Source organism: Triturus cristatus, chromosome 8 (genome assembly GCF_964204655.1).
Source record: "Triturus cristatus chromosome 8, aTriCri1.1, whole genome shotgun sequence".
Taxonomy (NCBI): domain Eukaryota; kingdom Metazoa; phylum Chordata; class Amphibia; order Caudata; family Salamandridae; genus Triturus; species Triturus cristatus.
In genome coordinates this window covers 262,427,875-262,437,988 of record NC_140591.1, presented here as the reverse complement: position 1 = coordinate 262,437,988, position 10,114 = coordinate 262,427,875, and positions in this window count along the sequence as shown.

Sequence of the window (10,114 nt, the reverse complement as noted above, 5' to 3'; positions counted from 1 at the left end):
TCATTAGAAGACCCGAGTATTACAACAATTCATTTGTCCAATTATTACATCAACACCAATTAGTGATCAATACAACTGACTGTTGGGTGTGTGGACTTATACCACATACCACAGAGAAAGGAACGCCATATTTAGTACTTCCGTTTTCTTATGAGGGTTCTGCTTGGGCTTACTTTGTTATTTTCTCCAATGCCTACCAAAGCAAATTCAGACGACCCATTAGTTCACATATTGGTGGTCCGGATTTTAGTCATAGTTCATTGATTAAGGGAATGGCTAAAATCATGGAGAATGGTAAGATTTCCATTGACGAAAGAAAAGCGTACACCAACTGGAATGTCACCCATTATGTCACTAGCCTTAGTGATAAGGTAAAACAAGGGAAATCTACACCGATTTGGACTATTCCTCAGCAGGGAAATTTCTGTCTGCAAATTAATGATCCGTCTACTGATACCGTACAAAGAAACAACTGTTCCCACACATACGTCTACTCCTCTCAGAACTCGCCTCCTCTAGTACCATCCCAAGGCACGTATTTTATCTGCCACGATAGAGCTTACACGTGGTTGCCAACTGGTTTTTCTGGTACCTGTTATATAGCTTTCCTTCTTCCCCCTACATACACTGCTTCTGCTAATCATCATCGAAACAGATATGGCAGAAGGATTATTGACTCAAAAGACACAGCAGGACAAGAGGGAGGAGATTTCCTCAAAGGAATTCTTCCTTTTTGGGGTCCGATGGCCAACAGCAGAAATATAAGGCAACTGGTTTGAGTCGTAGAAACCACTATAGACATCACTGTAGGAGCCTTAAGTAATATCACGGCAGAACTACAGGCAGACCGTCTTATGACATTACAAAACCGAGTTGCTTTAGACTTTGTTCTTGCGCATCGTGGTGGAGTGTGCAAATTGATCGGGTCAAGTTGCTGTATTTTCATACCTGATGACGCACCGACAGTATACCAAGCTATCTCTAAGTTACATATAATCTCTGAGTCGATTCATCAGGACGAAGGAGATTGGTCATTATTGGAGTGGTTTTGGGGACTACTGTCCAAATGGGGTTGGAAAATATTGACATTCCTTGGAGTAGTTCTGACCATCATTTTTTCTTGTTGCCTTTGTATGCACTGTGGTCCTGCCGTCTGTGATCTGTGTGCTACTATGTGCATCCCTAAACCCAAACCAGAAGTAACAGAGAATATTAGAATGATGCTACAGCAACAGCTCGATGACCTCATGGCCATCGACATTGACTCAGATTAACGTGAGTCTATATATCTTGCCTGAGTTCTGGCAAAAGGAGGGTCCGAGGAAATTCGATTTTCGATCGTGATCGAATCGACCTGCCATTTTGTGCTCTGCCGCCATTTTGTGTTGCCCTCACTCAGGCAGCACGGCGAACATAGTTGTTATATTCAAAGAATGAAGTTCCACACAGAGGTAAGTCGAGCAGTATTTATTCTCTGACCATCCGCTCTCACAGCACTGATGGAATTCACCTGAACATTCCAAGGTGAGCTCCCTGGGGATATACCAATTAACAGGAAAGGTAGGGGGGTTTGGAACATACCAAGTATAGTGAGATTATAACACATCTCCCCTTGCAGGGAATACAAAAACTCTTAAATTAATGCAGTATTTACAACTCTATCTTTGCTCCATGTTTGTCCGTTCTCCAGACGAACTACACTTTTACCTGTTACCTCTACCTTTTGAGGTGCACCAAATTTGCTCGTTCCAGGTTGTACCCTACCAGGTTTTTTAACGCACACTTGTGCTTGAGGTCTTATCTCCACTTCTTTTGCTCCATGTTTTACATCATACCATGACTTGTATTTCTGTTGATGAGACTCTACTCGTTCCTCCACACGCTCAAAGTCAGGTACAACACCTTTTCCCCCACCCAACCAACTTGGGTACATTTTGGTGCTGGGTTCTCTCCCTCTAAGATATACAAATGGGGATAACCCTGTGACTAGGTTGGGCGTGGTGTGGTATGCCCACATAGCCGCTCTCAAGGCTTCCTCCACATTCAAACCATTGGCAATAGCAAGTTGTATGTGTTCTTTGATCATGCGGTTTGCCCTTTCTACCAACCCATTTGCTTTTGGGCAATAGAGAGCAGTCCTCTCATGTTTTATATTGTGTTCCTCCAAAAACTCTCTCATAGACTCTGAGACGAACTGCACTCCATTGTCCGTTACCAAAGTGGCAGGGATTCCTTCATACACAAATATGTTTTTCAGAAATGCTATGAGATTGTTAGTTGTGGTGGACGCTGTGAATTTGAAATTCACCCAATGGGAGGTGTAATCCACCAACACAAACATGAATCTCTTCTGTGGCCCAAGGATGTCCATGGGACCAACAATGTCCATGGCCAGTTTGGTCCACGGAGTCTTTGGCACGTCAACAGGGGACAAAGGAGCTCCATGAATGCTTTTACTCTTATCGCTCCTCGCACAACTGACACACTCTTTCACTGTGCATTCCACTTTTGAATCCATTCTGGGGAACCAAAAACAGCTCCGTACTTTGTTCTTAGTGAGGCTTCTGCTTAAATGCCCTTCATGGGCCAAATTTATGATTCTCTTCCTCAACCCTTCGGGAGGAACAATTTTCTCACCTCTTTGTAAGCGTCCAGCTATAACTGAGAGTTCAAATCTTACTTCCCAGAAGTCTTTAACTTTGTCAGGGACTTCAGAAATCTTCTCCGGCCACCCCTTGACCATGAGATCTTTCAACATGTCCATAGTCTTATCTTCCTTCATGCACTTGTCCCATTCCGCATCAGTAAGAGAGGGTAAATGCACCACACAAATAGGTACATCAAGAACTTCTTCACTTAGATCACCTTTGATCGGTAATCTCGACAAGCAATCTGCAATCACATTCTCAGGACCAGGAAGATATTCAACCCTGAAACAAAAGTTCTCCAAACCTAGAACCCATTTGCTTATTCTAGGTGACAAGTTCTGTGCTTGTTTCGATGAAAATATGAAAGTAAGAGGCTTATGGTCCGTGTGTATGGTGAACTTGCTACCCCACAAAAAGAATTTAAAATGGTGTACCGCCCAAAAGCACGCCAATGCCTCCCTCTCAATGACTGAGTAATTGCGTTCCGCCTCACTCAGCGTGCGTGATGCAAACGCTATCACTCTTTCTCCTCCTTCCCCTTTTTGGGACAGCATGGCACCCAATCCTTTGCTAGAAGCATCAGTGGTTAGAATGGTTCTCTTTTTGGGATCAAAAGATCCCAGTGCTGGAGAATCTAGTATACGCTTCTTTATCATTTCCACCATTTCACTGTGTTCCTCCTTCCACTCAAAAGCAGAATTCTTCTTTAGGAGTTCCCGTAGACCTACACACAAATCCGCAAAATTCCTTACAAATTTTGCCATGTACTCCACCAACCCCAAAAATGATTTGAGCTCCTCTTTACTCGTTGGGTGTGGGGCCTCACTTACGGCCTGGACTAAACTGTGCTTGGGTCTGAATCCGTCTTTGGTGATGGTGTGCCCTAAATAGTCCACAGACGTCACTTTAATTCTACACTTGTCTAGTTGTACCGTAAGCCCTGCATCTGCTAGTCTGTGACATACTGTGTGGAGGGTGGTGTCATGTTCCACTTCCGTTCTCCAATACATCAAAATGTCGTCTTGAAAACAGAGAGTGTTTTCGACACCTTCTAATATCTGCTGCATTATTTTCTGAAAAACTGAGGCTGCCGAGGCGAGGCCAAATGGCATTCTCACAAACATGAACGCCCCAAAAGGTGAGGTGAAAGTTGTCAGTGGTCTCGACTCGGGATGCAGCTCTACTTGGTGGTACGCCCTGGATAAATCAATTACTGAAAAATAACAAGCCTCGCCCATAGTGCTTATCATCTCATTGATGTTGGGTAGAGGAAACCTCTCTACCCAAATGTTCTCATTTAAAGAGCGTAAGTCTACACATAGGCGAATGCCCTTCCCATTGCCCCTAGCTGCTAAAACCAAGGGAGCTAGCCACTCCGTAGCCTCAATAGGTTGTATGACACCTATTTCACATAGCTTATCAAGCTCCATCTTAAGCGTCTCCCTCAGCTGAAAAGGTACTGACCTGGTTTTGTGGACTACAGGTTTGGCTCCCGATCTAAGTTTAATTTTGTGTTGGAAATCCCGTAGTTTACCCAATTCCTCGTTAAACAATGTAGGGAACACCAATTGTAGATCTACCTCCTTATTAACTCTGTCAATCAAAATCACTTGATTCTCTTTGCTGGGATCAAGTATAATTCCTAATTCCCTTTGGTGTTGCCACCCCAGGAGGTTTGCTCCATGTTCTACAATATACACATTTCCCTTCGTGGTTCTCCCATTGAAATCTATGTGGCTGTTTAGCATGCCTACTAGAGGAATGGGGTCTCTTGTGTACCCTTCGGGTGTGATATCTGGAGTTTGTAACACTCCTCTTGAACCACCTAGCAATTCTTCATAATCTTGTACATTTATTAGCGTGAAAGGGGAACAGGAATCTGCAAACACTTCCAGTGGTCTGTTATTGAACAACACAACGCATTTGGGATAGTTCTGTCTCCCTCCCACAGCCGTGCTTTTCACTTGGAAAACATATTTTGCACGAGATTCGTCACCACTACTCACCACACTTACAGTGTTACTTATTCCCTCTTTACACACCCTCGCCAGATGTCCCCTTCTGTTGCATTTCTTGCACAAGACACTTCTGGCTGTACATACCGGGTTATTAGCAAGGTGGTTACTGCTCCCACATCTATAACATTTTAAATTATGTACATCTTTGCTAACTCTAGGGATTTGAGCCTCTTTAGTGCTCCATTTCTCAGCTACTTTTAACACCTCTTTACTTTGCTCCTCGACCTGCACAGTTGCGACCACATCTTCCCTAACTTTCATTTCTTTCACACACTTAGCGGTATGTTCCACAGACTGGGCAATCGCTACAGCATCTTTTAAGGTTGGATTCTTTGCCAACAGTTTCTCTTGGATCCTGCTATTATTTGTGCACCTGACTAACTGGTCACGTATAAGTGAGTCATTTAACTCTCCAAATTCACACAATTGCGTAAGCCCCCTTAAAGCTGCAATGTAATTAGAAATAGATTCACATTTTCCTTGCACTCTACTGAAAAATTTATGTCTCTCCAACACCACATTGACCTTATCCCCAAAGTGTGCCTCCAGCTTCATTAATGTCACATCAAAAACGTCATTGTCATCCTCATCCTCCAAATCTGGCTCAGGAAGAGTCTCGTAAACTTTGCGCCCGTGCACGCCCAAGCTATGCAAAAGAATGTGCTGCTTCCTTAATGCTGAAAACTTTTCCCCTCCCATGGCGATTAAATAGGACTCAAACAGTTTTGTCCAGTCTTTCCAGTGGATTTCCGGATCCCCACAGTCATTTAGGAAAGATGGTGGCTGGCTCATGCCTGGTGTGCCCATGGTGGAGTGATTACTAACCCAGATGCGGATGACGTCCCAAACAGGGAAGTGCCTCACAAGGAGGAGAGGGTGGTTGCTAGTGGAGACAAGACAGGTGCAGAGCTACTCACAGAACCCACTAAACAACCGCTAACACCCTGCCTGGGTCAGTCCCCTGCTGCTGGGCCCCAGACACGGTGACGAAGAAACCCAGAACACTACTGGCCCTCCATTGTGGATCCCGCAAAGTACGCTGCTCCCCCCACAGGAATGAAGTTACCTCAGAGGAGATACTGTCCGGATATCCCCCACAGCCAAAATCACCGCAGAGCCCGTTGACCCGATGAGGAGGAGTCCGGGAGGATCCCAACAATCTTCCGTGAATCGCACGGCACACTGGCAGCTGGAGCGCCGGACGAAGCGGACGCTTCCTCAGTCTGGGAAGGCCCGCAGTAGCTGATGCGCCGGTGCCTCAGGGAGGAGCTTCCAGTCATACACGATGAAACTTCCGTCACAAACACGGCTCACAGGCAGCTGGAGCGCCGGACGAAGCGGACGTTTCCTCAGCCAGGGCAGGTCCACAGTGGCTGGTGCGCCGGTGCCTCAGGGAGGAGTCCACAACCAGAGAGCGTCCACAGAGACAGGAAGCCGAGTGCAGCGGCCGGTTCCGATGAGAAAAGCACCACAACCTTGTCCTCTCAAACTGCAGCAAGGAGTATTACACCAGAGTCTGAAGTACCATTCACCACAAGATACTTCAGCAACGACTCGGCGTCGAAAAGCAGACGCTATGTGACGTTCTCACTCGAGCCTGATCCCCAATGCACGACTGGACAAGAATGTCCAAAAGATAATGCTGGACACGATCCACAGCCGCTCGTAGAGAGAATAAACAAAGGGGAGATGGTCAGCTGTCCCCTTCACAGTTCGTCGCCAGTGTTATATTCAAAGAATGAAGTTCCACACAGAGGTAAGTCGAGCAGTATTTATTCTCTGACCATCCGCTCTCACAGCACTGATGGAATTCACCTGAACATTCCAAGGTGAGCTCCCTGGGGATATACCAATTAACAGGAAAGGTAGGGGGGTTTGGAACATACCAAGTATAGTGAGATTATAACAATAGTCTTTTCTTTTTTTCTGCAGCTTCGTGTCGAAATAAGCCTTCTGCCTCTATTTACAAAGCTGATGTTAGCACTGGCCGAGTACACTAATCCCCGTCTGGTTTTCTTAATCCCTATCTGTTGGTTCACACTATTCTCTTCTGACTTTATCTTATCGTCTGACCTTCGCTGTCCTCTGCCCGTATTCTCTCGTTTCACAACTGTCCTCCAAAACATACAAACGTATCTCGTCACCTGCGAGGCGACCACAAAACCTGTTAATGAATTGGTTCTTGGGGAGGGGTGACAAACACAGTTGGAGGAGAGGTTCTTCGAGTTATCCGATACTTTGTTTTCGAACCTTTCCTATTGGTTCTGTTCTATTTTCCAACTTTTCCTATTGGCTCTTTCTATATATTTAGGTGTGTTCTTGGTTAATGTATATTTCACGTATGACCTATATAAGATTGTGCACCACGGAGTGAAGTGGCAGTCTCCTGAGAACATACCGTGTGTACTTCTAGGTTAACTGTACTAGCTGCAGCTAATAAAATCCGATCTTTTACGCCGACGGAGTGTCCCCGTGTCTCTGTGTAGTTGAGCAGGAGGACCCAGGAGATTAAGGCGTACCCTCCGGTTCTTCAAGTCTAGTCGGCTGGTGACGAGGGCCTGGGTGACCGCCTTTCTGGTTCCGGTGGGGATCCACCAAAAGATCTTACGGCGCATGCGAAAGGTGTTGAAGCAGGAAGATGATACGGCGTTGACTTGCTTGGTCATCATGAGGGAGGAGTCCAGGATGAAGCCCAGGTTGCGTGCGTGGTCCGTGGGTTCGGGGGCGGTGCCCAGTGCAGAGGGCCACCAGGAGTCGTCCCAGGCGGAGGGAGATAGTCCGAGGATGAGGACCTCCGTCTTGTCTGAGTTCAGTTTCAGAAGGCTGAGCTTCATCCATTCTGCGACGTCTTTCATTCCTTCCTGGAGGCTGGTTTTGGCGGTGGCGGGGTCTTTGGTGAGGGAGAGGATCAGCTGGGTGTTGTCAGCGTAGGAGATGATGTTGAGGTCGTGGTTGCGTGCGATGGCTGCGAAGGGGCTCATGTAGACATTGAAGAGGGTCGGGCTGAGCTAGGAACCTTTGGGTACACCGCAGATGATCTTGGTGGCTGCGGCGTGGAAGGGCGGGAGACGGACTCTCTGGGTTCTGCTGGAGAGGAAGGAGGTGATCCAATCCAGGGCCTTTCCTTGGATCCCGGCGTGGTGGAGGCGGGTCGTTAGGGTGCGGTGGCAGACTGTGTCGAATGCGGCCGATAGGTCGAGGAGGATGAGGGCGGCAGTTTCCCCATTGTCAAGCAGGGTTCTGATGTCGTCGGTGGCTGCGATGAGGGCGGTCTCGGTGCTGTGGTTGGCTCGGAATCCGGACTGCGATGGGTCGAGGGAGCCGTTCGTCTCGAGGAATGCGGTCAGTTGTTTGTTGACGGTCTTCTCGATGACTTTAGCGGGGAAGGGGAGGAGCGAGATGGGGCGGAAGTTCTTGAGGTCCGTGGGGTCCGCGGTGGGTTTCTTCAGGAGGGCGCTGATCTCTGCGTGTTTCCAGCTCTCTGGGAAGGTGGCGGACGCGAAGGAGTTGTTGATGATGTTCCGGAGATGGGGTGCGATGATGGAGTTGGCTTTGTTGAAGATGTGGTGGGGGAAGGGGTCAGCTGGGGAGCCGGAGTGGATGGTGTTCATCACGTGGGTGGTGTCTTCCGTGCTGACGGGGGTCCAGGCGCAGAGGGTGGTGGTGGGGGGCGTTGGTTTGGTGGTTGGGTGCGTGGTCTGGGTGCCGAAGCTGTCGTGTATATCGGCGATCTTGCGTTGGAAGAACGTGGCGAGTGAGTTGCAGAGGTCTCGCGATGGCGTGATGTCGTTGCTGGTGCTGGGGTTGGAGAGCTCTTTAACGATGCTGAAGAGTTTCTTGCTGTTGTGGGAGTTGTTATCCAATTATTCGGCATAGTGGGTGGGGGTGTTCACCAGTTGCTTTAGTCCGAGGTTGGGGAGGTTGTCTAGTAGGGTGGTGGTGTTGTTGTCGTTGCTGTTTTCCAGGTGGAAGTTCAGGTCCCCTAGGAGGATGTGGTCAGAGGAGGCGAGGGCATGCGGGCTGATGAAGTCGATGATGGCTTCGCTGAATTGTGTGCGTGGTCCCGGGGGTCTGTAGATGAGGGTACCTCTGAGGGTGGTCTTGGGCTCGGTGTGTATCTGGAAGTGAAGGTGTTCGGCAGTGGTGAGGGTGTCGTCTGAGTTGGACGTGATGCGGATGGTGTTCCTGTAGATAATGGCGATGCCTCCTCCGGTTTGGTTGACTCGGTCCCTCTGGATGATCTTGTAGCCTTCCGGGATGGCTATGGTGATGTCGGGAGCAGAGGAGGCGTTCATCGAGGTTTCCATGAGGAAGGCGACATCTGGTGCTGTTGTGTCGAGGAGGTCCCAGAGTTCGATGGCGTGTTTGTGGATGGAGCGGGTGTTGAGCAGGATACACTTGAAGTTGTTGTTGTTGGCGCCTGGTCTGGCGGGTGCGGTGCAGGTCCGGAGGCAGGTGAATTCGCACGCTTTGCAGGTGAAGGGTCCGTGCGTGTGCTTCGGGGTGGCTTGGTAGGAGGCGAGTGGTCGTCCGGTGTTGAGTGCGTTGAGGGCGGCGGCGTTGTAACACAGTCGGGTTGGCAGGCTTCGTCGAGGGCCAGGGGTCCTGGCGCTGGGCGTGGTCCAGGCATGGACGGGCGCAGACGGGCTTGCTTTTGGCGCGACTTCGGCGTGCCAGTGGCGCGCCGGCTGCGCGCGCCCGCTGTGCGCCCGCTGTGCGGCCTCCATATGAGGGAGAGAGGGAGGGAGGAGCAGCTGGGAGGCAGGAGCGGGGCGGCCAATGGGTGACGAGGGGGCGGGGCCACGGGGGGGCGCAAGCGGCGGGAAAAAATGGCACAGAAGGCAAAAGGGGGTACGGGGGAGAGCCGGGCACACAGAGATAGGAGAAAAATAACAGGGGCACAACGGGCACAAGGCGCACAACAGGAACAGAAGAAAAAAATGAGGGGCACAAGTAGAGCAGGAGGGCAACCAGTCAGCAGCAAGCAGGCAACGGAGCTGGGAGTAGGCAGCAGCGGCACACAGGGGGTCTGTGCGGTGGCAGAGGGGGCGACCTACCTGGTCACAGGGTCAAGGGACCTAGGGACTCACCGAGTCCTAAAGCGAGTAATACTGTTGTCGTATGGAGTAGGATGAACCCGGTCAATACCTGTAACAGATCAAAGCACTTTAATCACCAAACTCTGCATACTTTGGTATCTATTTTTTATGCATGTCTCATATTAATCAATCTCTTACTTCCTGGGACCCCACTGCCTCATGTGTGGTATGGGGTGTTAGTGGTCGGAATATGTACAATCAATGATAAATAGATGTAATTTGTGTAAGCATGTTGTATGCTAACCCAAATATCATCCCTAATTTAGCTGGCTCAAAATATGCTCTAGAGATTGTCAATCCCTTGTTACCCGCATGCTGTCATTGCTGGCATATAATTATATCACTGCAC